General features: G+C 39.9%; 1 protein-coding gene across 4 annotated transcripts in view; it reads left to right on the forward strand.

Annotated features, from left to right (window-relative positions):
- Nucleotides 1-9798: 9798 nt before the first annotated feature.
- The window catches only part of ST3GAL6 (ST3 beta-galactoside alpha-2,3-sialyltransferase 6), a 55138-nt gene continuing 48681 nt past the window's right edge, over nucleotides 9799-16255 (forward strand). Inside the window, exons 1-3 of one of the 4 annotated variants that reach the window (XM_063419957.1) lie at nucleotides 9799-10054; nucleotides 12812-12943; nucleotides 15950-16103. The gene's annotated coding sequence lies outside the window, so the exon portion shown is untranslated. The remainder of the gene's footprint in view (nucleotides 10055-12811; nucleotides 12944-15949; nucleotides 16104-16255) is intronic. The other 3 variants (XM_063419958.1, XM_063419960.1, XM_063419959.1) reach the window with 3 other exon arrangements.

Genomic DNA, 16255 nt, shown 5'->3' on the forward strand with positions numbered 1-16255 from the left:
TCATAGAAAGGCTTTTAAATGCACAGATGTAAAATGAGCTCCTGGCTCTGTCTGTCCCTGAACAGCAAACTAGCAGATCTCACTGCAATGTATTAGAAGAACAGTAAATCTTGCCCCATTTTTTGTACTCTTCCCCAAAATACCCATTACTGGCCACTGGCAGAGGAAGGAGCCTGGCTTTTTATAGGTTTGGTCTGATTCACTGTGGCTGTCCTTAAGTCACTGACCCCCAACATTTGGGAAGCAGGATGCAGGATTCATGGCTGAGTACACATTTTCCAGTGTGCAGGAAAAAAAAAAGTGAAAATCACGTCCTCAGCCACGCCACAACCTGTTCTCACTTTGTTAATATGCAAGGTTAATCAGCATAAACACATCTGCTTGACCTAAACTCACTCCCTAGACTAAGAGCAAAATTGAACTAGATCCTGGGATGGTTTGAGAAGAAAAACATCAAATTACTCCTGATTTTTCTGTGTTCTTATTTGATTAGCTCAATGTCCTGGAGTGACTTTGTGATGCTTGTATCCCCAGTTGTCTGTTCTGTCTATGCTCACAAATATTCAGGAAGAGCAAGAAAAATTATGGCTTCCAGTGTAGTCCAGTGCCAGGAATGTAATCCACAGTTTGTCCTTAATCCCATGAGGATCCTCTCAAATGTTTCCAGTGCATTTGGCAGGAATATTAAATTACAAAATCTAGGATGCTTGCCAGAAAGAGAAAGCAGAAGGTTCACAATAAAAGCAGTGCTCCTGCTCTATGGTTCTGCAGGAGCAAAATGGCCTGTCAATATGGACTATAACTTTCAAAATACAACAAATTAAAAGAGCAATTTTGTCTAAGTGTCTTACAGCAATCCATTCCAGTACTAAAATAAGTACCATTTGGTGCCTGATGACAGTTCAAGGAAGTAAGTGAAGGTGATTGAATTGCCAGTATATTGAGCTGTTCTTTTGAGCTAAAAGTACTTATCTGTTTCATTTCCAGCACAGGCTGGGACCTGAGCTCCAGAGCCTGACTTCCATTTTTTCTGTTGGTGAGAAGGAACTTGCAGAATACAGCAAGGTTGTTTCAGATTCACTCTATTACAACCAAGGCCAGAATTCAAAGATTGCTTGTTTTGTTGAATTTTCCATAAGAAGATGTTTATATTTTTGTAAACTAAATCCTTGACTATACAAGGAATTCCAAGAAGAGAGAGCTGGAGAATTGTAATGTCTTTAATAGATGTCAAGCCTCTTTTGAGGCTTTGAGGCATGAATTACATGGAACTCAATACTTGCTTTATTTGTCAAGGTGAATTCCCATTTCTCTTTCATTTAGAGAGTGAGCTTTTGGCCATTTTTGATAAAGTTGTTATACTAGCGTACTGGCATGGGTATTTCCCACTAGGGAAAAGTTATAAACTCTTTATTTAGTTAGTTGATACTAGAAAATTTTCATCTTACATCAGACATGTTGATTTTGACACATTTTCCTTCTTTTGGAGACAGTGGAATGGGTTGCCCAGAGAAGATGTGGATGCCCATTCCTGGGTTTGAGCAACCTGGTCTAGTTAATGGGCAGGGAAGGTGTCCCTGCACATGGCAGGGATTTTGGAAGTAGATGACTTTCAAAGCCCCTTCCAACCCAAACCATTCTATGATTTTGTGATTCTCTCTGTCCAGCATGGCTGCTTTCTTTCCCACAGACTCATCCCTTCTAGGCAATTCTCCAGTTGTTTCTGTAAGAGACAAAACCACCAATGATTTATTTAGTAATATATTTGTGTTTTACTACTCTATTTGTATTCTCTTCCTGTGGCTTTATTGAAGAATTGTCCATAAGATCAGCTAGGAGTTAATTTAGAAATTCCAGCTCTACCTTACCCAAAATTCATCTTACAGAATACCAAAGGTGTATAGATGTCACTTTATTGGCTATTATTTTAAAATACGAGGAGTATGAGCTTTCATCTCCAGATTTTTTACAGTGCCTACCCCATTCAGGTCCATTGATGTTATGATGAAGTAAATAAAAAGTGATGTAATTACCTTAAGCTGGTAGCAGTATTTTATTGCCACACTGTTTAGCACCAATGCTTAGAAGTCTTCCTGGATGGTGCTGTACTTTGCTGGTGCCTCCCACTGCAGAAATATACTAACTCAAGCACGAATGTCACAAAATCAGTCTTACTTTCTGTCAAAAATGGAGTGGCTGAAAAACTTTGTCATGCATCAGACAGTTGCACTTTTTTGTGGTGGCAGGAAAGGGTGGAGAGGAAGAAGTGTTGACCTCAGAGTCGCTTTCATGCTTATCTTTCTTGCTTTCTCTTGGTCTGAGGGATATTGATGTCTGCAGCTGGGACTCACCTGCAGCTGCCTGTCTTGCCCTACAAGGAAGACCTATATAAGCTGACGAATTTGCACCAGATATGTTAGAAGCCACATCCTGTATCACATGCATAAATGCAACCATAAATTACAAAGAGGACAGATTTTACACTTGATGCTCAAGTTTTGCTGAACATAACCATGAGACAGCATATACCTTGCTATTTTTATTTTTTACAGCTCTGTTTAGATGAAAGGTTTTGAAAGAATGCTGAAGCTAGAAGGAAGGTGACAGATCAAATACATAGAGGAGCAATGCAATGCACACTCTGCCTCTCTTGTGAAAAAGGTAGATATAGGTTCTGGAAAACTTTGTAGGCACAAAGCTTGTCAAACCCACCACACATTTTTCAGAGGAAGCCAGGCATGTATTCAACAAAATGTTGCTGGCAATATTAAAGTTGCTCAAAATAAAAAAAAAAATACCCAGCACTGCTTTCTAAATATGTTTCTCTACCTTTTATATTATAAATCACTAGTTACTTTCATCAAAGGAAACCGTAAGATATATTTTTCTTGTAAACCATACACCTAGTGACTTTTTTTTTCCCTTCTGAAGATCAACTTGACCTTTTGTTAAAACAATACCACAGGGTAACTCGTTAGTGCCAGGAGAAGGAGCAAAGCAGAAGCACTGAGAGAGAAGCAGACTGAGGTTCCAGACTGAGGTATGACAGCATATTCAGCTAATCTCACACAGCAGTTATTTTGCTCTGTGACCTCTGTTTTCAAAACCTTGAATGCTTAACTCAGACTTTATGAAAGCAAGTTGTATACACCTACTTAAAAAGAAACCTTTCAAAAGCTGTCTGGCAAGTCATCATGCAAACTCCAGTTCTTCAGCTGCCACGTTTGCTGAGCACCTGGGAAGGAGCAGAAACAGCCATTTCATGTGCCTGTGCTGCAAACAGGGTCACATTGTATTGGCATTGTAATGTGAGCGACTGAAATGCACAAATAGCTGAGTGTGTGGGATATCTGAGGCTAAACCTACTGAATTATTAGCTTCATGGTAATCAGAAGCAAAATACCCAGCATTTGAACAAGAAATGCTGGCCTCTAGTCTGGGTACAGACAAAAAAATGAAACAAAATTAACTGGAACACAATCTCAGATAGCCTTGGATTACTAAATGAAAGAAAGAAAAAGGAAAAAGACACAAATTCAACAACTGAATCCAAAGCCTTCAGTAGGTTTCAGACTTGGCATGGCAGGATCCAGGGAGAGTGGAGCCCAAACATTTTTTTTGCAAGGTTTATTGATGTACATTATAGCCCTTGAAAAACTGTGGTAATCACCTCTCTTCCCATTAAGAAGTGACCTGTCACGATACTCTCAGCTGCTTACATGATGTTGTGCAGGTTTGGTAACAAGGCTTCACTCCCCAACTTTTAGCATGTGGTTGCACTGCTTAGTGCATGAAAATAAACAGCAGCAGTTTGGGACTCATGCTTCTTTTCTGGTTTGTTTGTTGTGTTTTTCATGTTTGCTGTTGTTTCATTATAACAACCTGGATAGTATATGGGGTGCTTTAGCTGAGAAGAAGTTGATCATTCATATTTTTTTTGTTAATGTTCTTAAGGCATGTTGGTCCAATCATATTAACTGTAAAGACTGAGCAGTGATTAATGAACCCTTTGCAGAATGTAGGTGAGTTCTGCTTCACATTACATTCTGATGAGTACAAGAACAACTACCAATATTTTCAGAATGTTTGCTAATGCTGCAAGCTTCAATGTCTGGGACGTTTCCTAGGCCCTGTTAAAACAACTTGGATTCATGTTGTCTGACGCTATGTGTCTAAAAAACTATTGCCAATCAAAACCACTGGCCATGGGATCTTAGAATGCCTTCACTTCTTAAGTGAAGGATGAAAGATGCTGAGGACTTGCAGCCTTGGTTCTTACTGCTGAGAGCTTCTTCCCCTTGGGACTTCTGAGAACTGGCAGAATGTGTTGCCAGCCGAGTATCCAAAAATGACTGAGTCATTGAGCAGTCCCTGGGGACTGAGCCAGGCTTCCTGTTCTGCATTTATGCAGTGTGTAATATTACAGGGGTCTGGATCCAGTGTATCCAGTGTCTATGAGCTGTGTAATACACTACATATTAACAGTAGTCAGAAGTAAGGAATATGGTTTGTCTGCTTCTGATTTCATCATTTTGAAATCTTGCAGAGCTGAATATAGAAATTCAGAGCCTCTAGACCTCAGCCTTCATTATATGAGCAGCAAGCCATCCATTGCAGTAATTATTCAGTTCTAGACACAGCACTTCCCCATAAAGTAAAATAAAAACAAAGAGATGGAAAGAAAATAATTGATGCAGTGTCTGTTGTTTGCTCAAATAGCAATTACAATTCTGCACTGTGCAGTTGGAAATGAGGCCTACTACTGCCAGGTCCAATGCAAACATGCTGGGAGGTTAAATCTTTTCTACACAATACTCTTAAAATGAGATTGCCTGAAAATTTTGTATTTGGGCACTGAGATTATCAGCAGAGTTTAAGGAGTGGTTAGGAGATGCAACATTGCCCAAGCCATCCATCCAAAGATCATTCAAAGATCACTCAAAGTCACAAGATTTATTTAAAATACATAACAACTTAGAGTTCTTCTCTATTTGCCATATTGCCCGGGGGGGGGGGGGTGGTCAGATTTTTCAGCTTTAGATCTTTAGACTTATGAAAAACTACTTTTACTAAGGCAGCTGAAGGTTATGTGTAATCATGTGATTGCATGAGTTAGTCTTCAGACAGAAGAGCAGATATTACACTATTTAGCAATGTGGAGTATCATTATTGTCCTTTTAAATTGCTTTTCAGCACCAGTGAAAGATGGCATTTCTAGTAATTCTTCCTAAGAATATGAATGGACTCTCTTGTTGCTGTAATCTCAAGGAATGATAATGAGTCATCTCTATAGCCATGGGGAGATCACATTTTGCAGGATGTGGGGATAAAACACTTCTTGGAGCAGCATGCGAGTGAATGAATGCTTCCTTTAGGAAACGTCCAGGTTTCTTTGCAGGGCCACATGTGTGTCAAAGCAGCACTTGCAAAATTCCAGCCATGATTCAGGCACTCTCATGACTCTAAAAGATTAAAAGTGAATGTTGCTGAGAACCATAAGGCTGCACAGTGTGTGACCATCCTCTTTTTAATCTACTCTTGATAGTCTTCCTCTGTGATCAGCAACATTCATGATAGTAAAAATGGGGCCTGAGTGAATTGGTTCCAAAATCTCCTTTGTGGGCTTGCTGTAGCCTAAAAGCCACACATGCCTAAATAGTAAAATGCAAAGCCTCTGCCAGCATTTCCTCTTCACTGAGCCTTGCAGAGGGAACTGGCAGGCAGCACATGTGGACCTCCCAGCAGGTCAGATACAACCAGTCATGCCAATGGCCACATACTCCAAAGCACCCGAGCTCAAGGTCAGGCCTTGGCGCCATGTGAGCCTTACTTGTACAGGAAAGGAGTGTCCTGACTGCATCTGTGCTTTGCTCCCATTCTCCAGTATTCAGGTTAAACCAAATCAGAAGATACTAAATTAATTAGACTAATATACCTTATTTCTTGATATAGAAATTAAAGTTGTAGGCATACATCACTATTTTATCATTGTCCAAAAGCTAAAACACACATCTGTGCATCAGAAGGTGGCATGTGATGAATTTATGTTGGCATTCACCTGAAATAACAGTGGAGACAGCAATTCCAGATAGAACTCGGGATGAGCCCCTTTTGTTCAACAATGATCTTGTCTATAAACTTTAACTACTGTAGCCAGCCCAAGTTACACTGGCCTGATAGCTGTCTTAACCCTTCTGAAGATTCCCCTTGGGTTTGGAGTTTGAGTGTGGGGTTTTGGGGTGGGGCTTTTTTGAAGGGCATGTTAACGAATCCAAATTGCTTTCATTCCTTATGAACAAAAGGAAAACAACAGCAATTAGAGAAACTGCTAACAAGATAGAGAAAACTACAGTTTTAAGGATGGGCAAAACTTGAAATCAGGGTTATAGCAGACATAACTTTCTTGAGGTCACACCAGAGCCCCCAGCAAGGTCAGGATTAGAAAGAATGCAAGATGTTCCAGTGACTTTTCACAATTTATTCATGCCTACATGCATGGGCGAGCAGAGAGAGAGGGCTGGTTGTTTTATTCTTGAGCCTGTGTGACTATTTTGGAACCGGTCCGTGCCTGTGTCTGCAAGTGTTCAGATACAGAGGGCTCAGTTCTCCCTTTTGCAGGTGTAAGCCTGGAGATGTGTGTGCTCCAAGACATACCCTAATCTTGGCCCATGCATTGCTGTATAACATTGGATCACATAGGCAATCTGCAGTGATGTAGGGACCTTACGGGCTGAGGAGCCCATGTGGCACAATGTTCTCTGAAATAGTAAGCACCAGGTAGCCACGATGTTTCGAATGCCAGCAGAAAGCAGCCTGTATCCCAGGTAAAGTTTTCAAAAGTGAAAAGTGGATTGTGTAAGTCTGCATATTGGACCGACAGTTCCAGCCCTAGTAATCATTTGGGTGATGTGTTTATTATTTTTATAGTTGTTCAATTATTATTACTTAAGAAATTCTGGACTATCTTACTGTTTTATTCTCTTAATTCAGTCATATTCTTCTAAAGCATCTTTAGTTCATGCACATTTTCCTCCTGTCATCGTTTTCTTCCTTTGCTGTGTCTCTTCCCATCGCTGTGTTTTTCCTTCAGCCCACCTGTGTTCCCTCTACTCTTTCTACTCTCCTACAGATCAGGTATGTCATTAGTGTACACTAACCCAGATTTTTTGGTATGTACTGCATGCATATGGCCAGAGCATAATATACGGCAATACAAGAAACCACATGGTGATAGAGAAACTGTGTAGAACCGTGTATTTATTGTTGTTGCATGTGTGTTTATCATAATACCATGAGGTCTCAAGTAGAAAACTACTTTAACCCAGACATACTAAACTCACCTAGTTGTCCTTCTTCTAGTTCTGGCATTATTTAGTTTTTATTGATGCAGTCTGGAAAGTGCCTAGACCAGAAGGAAACATCATTAAATATTTTCACCAGCAGTCTGGCCGACATATTGCAGCGAGTGCATAATCCCAAGCAATGAAATTACACAAAAGCACTGCTTTACTGAGCAGTGTTAGGCTTCAAGTATAGCAGCTTTTATGCCGGATATCTCTTTTAATTCCACCTTGTGATCTTTTTTCAGGTGATCACCACCTGGACTCTAATTAGAAAAGTCTTCTGAGGCAATTGTTCTGCCTGCATTTTTCCAGAAGAAAGCATATGTCATGGCCCTTCTTAAATAAGGTTGGATTGAGACACCAAGAGGAAGATGATCAAGACAGTTGCATTAGTTTGACTCAATCTATTTATTTTAATCAATGTATGTACTGTTTGTGGGTATTTTTCCTAAGTCATCAACAGCTGAAACTAGTTCAGTCTATTGTCTGTGGTTAATTTAATTTCAGATTGTCAGTCTACTTCAGCTAAACCAGTACAACCAAGTCAGAGAAAAGAGTTTGAGTGGGTAGACACAAAGCCTGGCCAGCTGTCCTCTTCTATGGAGCATGAGGATCATTGTTGAGATTCTGAAGGTAAATACATGCATAAAGAAGTAATCTTTTCCCAATTAGGCCTTGAGGAAAATTACCTTGATCAAAATGGAAAGAATGCCAGCAAAATCAGCAATAGATTAGGACAACTGTGCAAAGACAGATATTCTCACTCATTGGCTTTGGGAACAGCTAGCTACCTCAAAATAAGTTTTTTTTCCTTTTCCAACCCCACAACCTGATCCTTCTTCCAGCAGGAACTGTTTACACAGGGGTGCAGCAACCCAAGCTTTCTGCTCACTGACTCCCAGAAGAGCTGGTCTGTAGAAGGCTTCTTATTTTGTTCCCCTTTGTAAAACCTAACTTTCAGTCCAAATCAGGGTAAGTGTTTTAGTGGCTTTCAGGAGGCCTTCAGTGTTTTGGATCAGGCTCACAGATTCTGTACCATACAACAAAAGCATTTTCAGAATTCTTTAGGGTATTTTTCTCTTTTGTATCAATGGGCTTTTTTGGAAGGCAGATCCTGGGATCGGGGAGTCTCTTTCCAAGTGATCGAAGAATTGAACAGAAATCAGGGATGTGGCTGCTGAAAGGAAGACTGAAGAAGAAGTCTTTTGTGCACATATTATTCTTTTCATAGGGAGGAAAAAGAAAAGAGGGTAAGAGACTTGAGGAGAAAAGCTCAAGAATGGGAATGGGCATTCTTTAGTGCAGAACAGAAAGGAGGAAGCTTGGCAAGAAAATATGAAAGAAAACATGAATATGAAAGAGAACTATTTTCTGTGTGGATGCCTGCTGAAAAGGCATTTTCTCTTCTGTGAGTAAATACAGAAATCACAAATTTAAACAAATTGGTGCAGAGTGAGAGTGGTTTTTCATTTCTGGAGTAGCTAGAATAGCTTTACCAGACTTCTCTGTTCATTTTCTCTTCAACTGCTAAGAAATTTGCATCGTTCCAGCTGTACCTTAACCAAGAGATCTAATTTAAGACCCAAAATGGCCATAATGAAGAGAGGAGAGGGAATACTGTGTGTGCGTGGTTCCTTAAGTGCGTGTTTGACTGTGTCCCATGATTGTGTCTTGTGGCTTTATTACAGAGAGGTAAAGCATGATCCAGGAGATGAAACAGATCAAGAAGAGCTTAAGACTTTTCCAGATAACTCTTTCTTAAAGGTGGCCACTTCCTGGGTAGAAACCTTCAGAACCTCCACTCCATGGGTGAATGTTAACAGCCAGGACTATTAAGTTCTGCCTCTGTTAGTTCCTTTAAACCTCAGCTATTCAGTAGAGTTGATCAGCCACCTGCTGTGGACATTCCTGGGAGATCCAAGCTCAAACAGATACACCTGGGTTGTGAAGCTGTGCTGACCAACCAGTGGACCAAGGCTACAAGAGAGAGACCAATTATCTGCCTTTCTTTTTTTCTTTTTTCTTTTTGGTTCATTGGAGTTCCTCCTTTCTTGAGGTGTGTGTGGGGACACCTGACAAGAAGCACTCTAAAAGCTGCTGGTGTTCTGGAGATCGTATTTATGGGCTCTCAGTGTTGGTATTTGCAGCCAGCTGGGTCAAGTGGCACAGACCAGACCGCACTTGTTTTCTGAAGGTGTTTTCATTTGTAGGGATCATTCGTGCGGCTTCACACTCATTGAGTTACTCAAACACTGAAAACTTGGACTGGTTCTGTAGCTATTTACATTCACAGTGTTTTCAGTGATTTCCTTCTCAGGACTTTAGGGAGTGTGACAAACGCTTGGTAGGTCACCCTAGCAATGCTTTTCTACAAATGTTTGGCAGCTCTTGAAAATCTGAGTCACGTCCTTTGCTGTTCCCAAGTTTCACTGGTGAACTCCCTCTTAGTACTTGGCACCTCCCCACTCCAGCAGTACCCATGCCTACCTGCATGCCACAAAACATTTCTTATACTATCCCAAGTGAACTCTCTCTGCAAATGTTACAGTATTCTAAGAAGTCAAGGTCTATTTTTGAGCAAAACTCTAACTAAATACTGAGCTTGTTTCCCTTGGTGTTTTGGGGGTTTGTTGTTAATATTTTTTTTTAGTGATTACATTCTTACAAGCCAACTGAAAGGAATTTTGGATCAAGATGCTGCAAATTCACCTGTAAGTTTTTCTAAAAAAAGTGCTACAATTAATCATGAGTAAATACTGTAAGTAATTACAAGTTAGCAAATTTACAGAATCAAGATTTTCTTGTAGGCAACAGAAGAACAGGACAAACAGATGAACTTAGCAAACATATTTCATGAGTCTAAAACTGTGCTGTTAGTTCTGATAATTAGGTTCAGGTCTTTTACTGTTTACATAATAAATTTTTGGGAGATTTGTTATTGACAACTGATCATACTAAGTTTTGTCATTTTAACACTGTTGTATCATGACCATTTTATCTCCACAGTCGATAAAGCATACTCATCAACCCAGGTAAGTGCGAGCCTCACTACCCTGCATAGGTGAAACCTGCAAAGAAACCTGTACCAATTTTGTCAAAAAAAGCAGCTTCTTTAACTGAAAGTAAGAACCAATTACAGTAAGAATTGCTTTATAAACTAGGGTGGGGAAGAAAAGTCCAATGATGGTTTTACATTTCTCTTTACATTGGTAATTGCAATGTCTGTTCCTTTTCTGCAGGCATAACTATCAAACATACTGATCAAATAAGTGTTTGCTTACTCCAAAGTGGGGCATCTTTCATCCTTAATTTTTTTGCTCTGCAAGAAAAGAAAGGTTTCCTAAAGTTCATAGTATAGAATCTAAACACATGCATGGGAGTAGAATTGTTTTAGCCAAATACCAGGATGGTCAAGCCTGCATTTTGTTTGTTTGCTCAGTATTTATATCATCTTGGCTGTCTCTTTGTTGCCTCTGAGGACTGTAGATACACTTTATCTTAAAGATGCTGGTAGAGTAATTCCTCTGATTACACCTCCGTTGAATTCCAGTTTATGGTGTTTGAGTTTAAAAAATTCTTTCCTAGTCAAAGGTATGGGTTGGTTGTTGTTTTACATTCTTTTTCCTCCTGTTGTTTAGGAAAAGTTGGTTTTTCTCAGTCTAACCAGCTCAATAGCCAAACAGTCAACTCTAACATTCTCAGTAAAACTGAGCCCTAAAAAAGTGCTAAAGTAATAAGGTGAAATGAGCTGTACCAGTGGTCATACTAGATATAGTTTTGAAAATCTCCACATGCTATTTTCTGACTGTAGTTTTAATAATTTTTTTTCCTTTAAATATCTTTTATTCCTGAGGAAAATGTTTTTGGAAATGCATATTTTTTTAAAATCAAATTTTAAATTAATAGGAGGCTTTTCCTCTTCAAACTTGCCACTGCAATATCTGCAGACAGTTGTTAATTATCTCTTTTTCAGACATGTATTTGCCTGTCTGTCTTTCCAAAGACACAATTCTGATGCTTCCTGAACCAGAAGCAGGAAGAGAGAACAGTCAATTCCCATCACAGATGATTCTGAAAATCAACATTTCTGTTTTAATTCCAGACTGCATTGAAAGATAATTGCTAAGCTCTCTACATAACAGCAATCTGAAAAATGTTGGCTTGCTGATTTCAACAAATTGGAACTGGGGGAGATAAGGAAATGGAGTCCTCCAATTTCAAAAGTCTCTGGGTCTGCCATAGAAACTGGGGCTTGTTTGTTCCTTCCCTTTCACCCCATGCAGTGGGATAGCAGGAGAGGGAGGGGAGCGTCTGAGATTGTTTGATTTCTAGACTACTGGGGGCAAGGAATCTGAAAATCCTGGACACTCCTTCCCCGGAGGGCTGCCAGGATCTGCTGGGCTCCTAATATTCCTGACTTTGAAAGAAAACAAAATCTGCTAAAGAGGCTGACTGCAGGCCAAGACACTGGAAGACACACCCTGAGACACTCCCCAGAGTCTGTCTGTTGAACTTAGGAGAATCGTAATGAGTTAATCAGCAGGAGTTCAAGCAGGATCCCAAGGGAAAAGTGCCCCTTGACTTTGATTTTAAAAGTATTTGTTAAAAGTTAGCTAACAACTATAACAGTAGATGAGGGAAAGCAAGCAGTCTGCATATCAGTAGCTGAACATCCCAGGGAACATTGGCAGCAGTGACTGGCTGCAGAGTCAGATGCAGCTAATACAAGTTTTCATATGGATTTTCTGCCTCTTGGTGCCTCACAGTGACATCACATCTGTACCAGCTTAAAACTAAACTGATTCCCTTCCTTCATTTTTCAGCTACAGCTTGTGCTGATCTTCTTATTCCTAAGCTCTGAGATGCTTTCACAGTCAGCTGACAGTTGCCCACAGAACACACTGATCGCAGCAACTGAAGACAGATCTGAATCCTGACGTGTCTGAACCGAACTGCAGTGTTGGGCCAAACCCTCTTTTTCCAGGCACTTTGGACATAGATAGAAGATACTGTCAAAAAAACAGATAATGTTTGTTTAAAAAATTAACTAAAACTGTGTAGTTTCAAAGAAACCAACCCCTTTTCAACAGTTATGGGGTTTTCTTAAGTCATCCTTTTTCTTTCCCTTCATATAGCCTTGTCTTCTTCCTCTGTCTTTGCCTACTGGTCTTGAAGTAGGCAAGAAAATCAAGATATATGTCATCATTTATGTGGGAGCAGTTTGCTGTCTTGGTTCAAGACATGACTGAGTATGCGTTTTGAAGAGGCCAAACAAAACATCTTTTTTGTTTGTAAAAAGCAATAAGTTTCCACTTAGAATGGCACATGACATCATGTATTTGCATTCACTTTGCAGAAGCTTCTTAACACTGAAAGACATGTAGATAAATCTTAAGATAATCTAAAGTAATCAGGCAAGTTCTAGTAACAAGTGATAGTTAATATTTTTGTAGTCATCCACTTTGCAGACATTTTAGATGGAACAAAACCTGTTCAGAAAGCAGGCTGTGTTACCTACCATGCTGAAACAGTCACAAGCAGTGAATAAACACTGAATGAACAGAAGAAGATCATCCTGTTGGAGTAGAAAACTGGAAAAGGTAAAGGCAAAAAAGCTCAGCCTGGACAAAGTAAAATCTTATGAGTCCTCTTCTTTCTTAAAGTAAGTCCTTAATCCTTGGCACGACTTCTGCAAAGACCATCTCTGCTTCTGTCAAAGAATGAAAGGCATGTAACTTCTGCACTGTTAGCATCCTGTGCTACTGGATTCTTCTGCAAAGGTCACAGGACCCTTCTCTCCAATAAAGTCGACCTTTTAACTTGCGGCATCAATGATTCAGATTCTGCTCTCAAATTGCTCTATCATGATCTCTGTTATGCTCTGTTGTAAATCACTGATTGTGATTTTTTGCTAGCAACAGTGGCACAATAGTAGTGGGGTAATTGTCATGTTCATGGTCATGACTCTTCAACATGATAAGAGTTACAAGAGCATATCTACTTGTGGAATGTGGACTTTACTGTTGACTTTGGATTAAACTTTCTGTCACCTAAAGGGAGATGTTCACTTTATAAAGCATTCTCTGGTTTATCAATTCAGCTCTAAGTATATATTTGAGCAAATCTTTCTGGCAACACTCCACCAAAGTTGTCTTTGTTTGCTGTGGGGGTACAAGGCTAATTCCTGGCAGCTTCTACCAAGCATAGTAATGGGAAATCCTTAACAGAGCTATTTATTCAGGTGGAATTATTTTGAAATAACTATCACAGATGTACATCAGAGTTGATTTAAATAGAGACTTCTGACCATCCCAAATATTGTGCTACCCAAATTGGTCTAGCTCTTGGGACAGCTGCATAAACTGGCAAAGTGAAGAAGCTATTTGTCACAGGTAATTTATTCTATAATTATCTTTTCCTTCTTCCTATATGCCTGCAGGGCAAGAATCTACTCTGGTTCAGAGCAGATTCACAGGAAAGTGAGAAGAAAACTGAACTTCCCAATTACTAAAACAGAAAAGAAGAAAAGAAACAAAATTAACAAACCCAAAGAGAATGTTCAGAAGAAAAAAAAAGTGCTTGTTAAAACAGACAATGAGGTGGATTCTGCTTTTAGCTGTGAATAATTAGAAGGGCACTGCCTGGTTTTCACTGCTTCTGTTGCAATGACAGCTGGGCTTCACTTGTACTTGCTGGAGATAAGATACTTCCACACGGTCATACCAAGTTCAGCAACCAGCTCAAAAGCACAAGTAATGCTGCAAACATCTTCTGGGCCAGGAAGAGGGTAATATAATTGAAAGGTGCCTAATTTGGTTATATTTCTGTAAGAGAAGGTGTGAGTTTGCAGCCTTTTATCAGCTGTGTTACTATGAGAACTGTCTGGTTACAAAAAGCTCCTTTTTTGTGTGTATTTTTAAGTATTCTGACTTAGCCCTTCCATGGTTTTAAGAGAAGAAAGAGAAAGGTGAAATGCATTTGGCTTCAAATGGTGCCAGTTCTATTGCATGAACCCCACCCTAATGAGGCATGGCCATGCAACTTTGCACAGTGAGTCTGTGGTTCAAAAATGTCCATAAAACATCTTCATACCCCACCAGTTTCTGTTGTGCCAAAAGCCTTTTCAAGTGCTTTACAACAAACTTGAGGGTTGTAGAAAAAGACCCAAGAACCACAGGATAATGTGCCACAGACAGAGGAGCAGAAAGCATGGCAAGGGTACCAACAATTCAGCAGGTTTCTGCTATGGCAAGGAATTTGTTAAATTCACAGCCAGTTTGTATCCCTTTGTTCTCCTGCCAGCATTGTTTAGCTGCTCTCACAAGACAGACTGTCCATGCTTGGTGTAACCCTTCTCCGTATCTTCTCCAGAACTGCTTGCTTTCTTCTGTGTGAGAGCACAGATCATACACTGTGCTCTGGGGGAAGCACCACAGAGAGTTTTGTACACTTGCATTGCTGCTTCCCTGCATCCACCAGGGAAATACTATCTAAGCCATGTTCTCCTTTTCTGTGAGTGGTTGAAGATTTATTTCTTGTTTACTTCAACCATCTTTTGCATGTTCCAGCTCATTTGACTTTTGACAAAACCGGCCTTAATCCTATACATCTCTACTCAAAAGCTATCTTTGTTGACCAGGATTGTTTACTATTTCTGACTTCTAAGAACCTCTGTGAAGTGGGTTTTTTCCCCTATTTATTCAGGTCTAAAGTGCTTCCGAGTACGATTTTTTTCTTGCTGGGAACATATGCATTGGGAGAGTTTTTGCATCTTTCATCTAGATCTATTCTAATCATCCTCCACTGTCAAGTCTTCCAGCTCTTCAGTCCAGGTGAATTTGCTCATGAGTTTCCTTAATCTGACTGTTTGCCCTTTGCTTTTGTTTTTCTGTCCATGGATATGGAAACAGTTGCTGAGTACTCAGCCTAATGCAGTTTTCTATGACCAGTTCTTTTTAAGTGTCTTCATTACTTACTAATTTGAGGTTGTCTCTTTTTGTCTCAGTGATTACTGAGAAGGAATCTGGCAGCTATCACACACATGGCTAGCTGGGCCAAATTTTATTATTAGAAGCATTTGTTTCCCAAATAGTATCTGGGAAGTTAAAATTGGCCATGGCACAATTCCCAGTAGTGTTTCTATAATAACATTTCAGTGACAGACCTTTTCTTGCACCATTATATTTTAGCTGCAGACAAGAAAGGCCAGGTTTCAATGATGTGTCCAAATCAAAACAACCACTCCCTAAAAAAAAACCCAGAGGCTGTGAGCAGGTGGCTTGAGCTGTTGGAAGTGGAGCTTCCTGTTTCCATACAATAGGGAACTTTATGATTAAATGACAGTGAGTTAACTGATGGCTTTTAATGAAGTATAAAGATCAGTTGATGTTTTCTACTTGCATGATGAAATGGCTAAACAGTGAAATGGAAGGAGTATTGTACTAAGATTGCACATGGCTTGGGTATTGGCCTATTGATCATGGGTGAGGTCTAGCTTCCTTGGAACTTGGACTTGGAACAGGAGCAGAGCAGTAAAAAAGAAAAGTCTGATCCATGAGCTATTGTTCTCCTGAGTTACAGAGACTAAGCAGCCCTTTCTGCCATAGGATTGCTCTGTTCAGCTTGGGGTGTCATGAAGGGAGGATTCTTTCTCCTGTGCCACCAGCCCAGTTTTGTGTGGGTTCCTACTGATTCTTCCAAACTGGCAAGTGACCATTTGCTCACTAGCCATGGGCATTACCTGGCAGGAGTTGTAAGCAGGTAAGTCAGTCATGGAAAGAAATGCATTTAAACTTTCACACGTTTTGCCTACATCTAAGAATTAGAGTGCAACTTAAAGTCTTAAAAGTAAGAAACATGAAAAGCACTTTCCTCAGCATGTGTCTGTGTCCCATTGAAATTAGAACTCTGTT

Source organism: Prinia subflava, chromosome 28 (genome assembly GCF_021018805.1).
Source record: "Prinia subflava isolate CZ2003 ecotype Zambia chromosome 28, Cam_Psub_1.2, whole genome shotgun sequence".
NCBI lineage: Eukaryota > Metazoa > Chordata > Aves > Passeriformes > Cisticolidae > Prinia > Prinia subflava.